The sequence below is a fragment of the Gekko japonicus genome, unplaced genomic scaffold, assembly GCF_001447785.1.
Source record: "Gekko japonicus isolate JY-2015 unplaced genomic scaffold, Gekko_japonicus_V1.1 scaffold794, whole genome shotgun sequence".
Taxonomy (NCBI): Eukaryota; Metazoa; Chordata; class Lepidosauria; order Squamata; family Gekkonidae; genus Gekko; species Gekko japonicus.
The window spans coordinates 704,716-704,922 of NW_015164692.1; positions in this window are offsets into that span (position 1 = coordinate 704,716).

Here is a 207-nt window from a genome sequence, read left to right on the forward strand (position 1 = left end):
CAAAGTTAGCTCCCAGTTATTGTACGGCATCCCAATCTGGATTACAGCTTTTGACCACGCCATTGAACGAGTCCAATCCAAATTTCTGCGGAAAAGTATGGCCCTACCAAATTGTGTACCGAAAGCGGTCATATATTTGGAAACTGGCTCGTCCTTGATGGAAACCTGTGCGTGGCTTACAACCTTTAAATACTGGCTCCGCCTTCA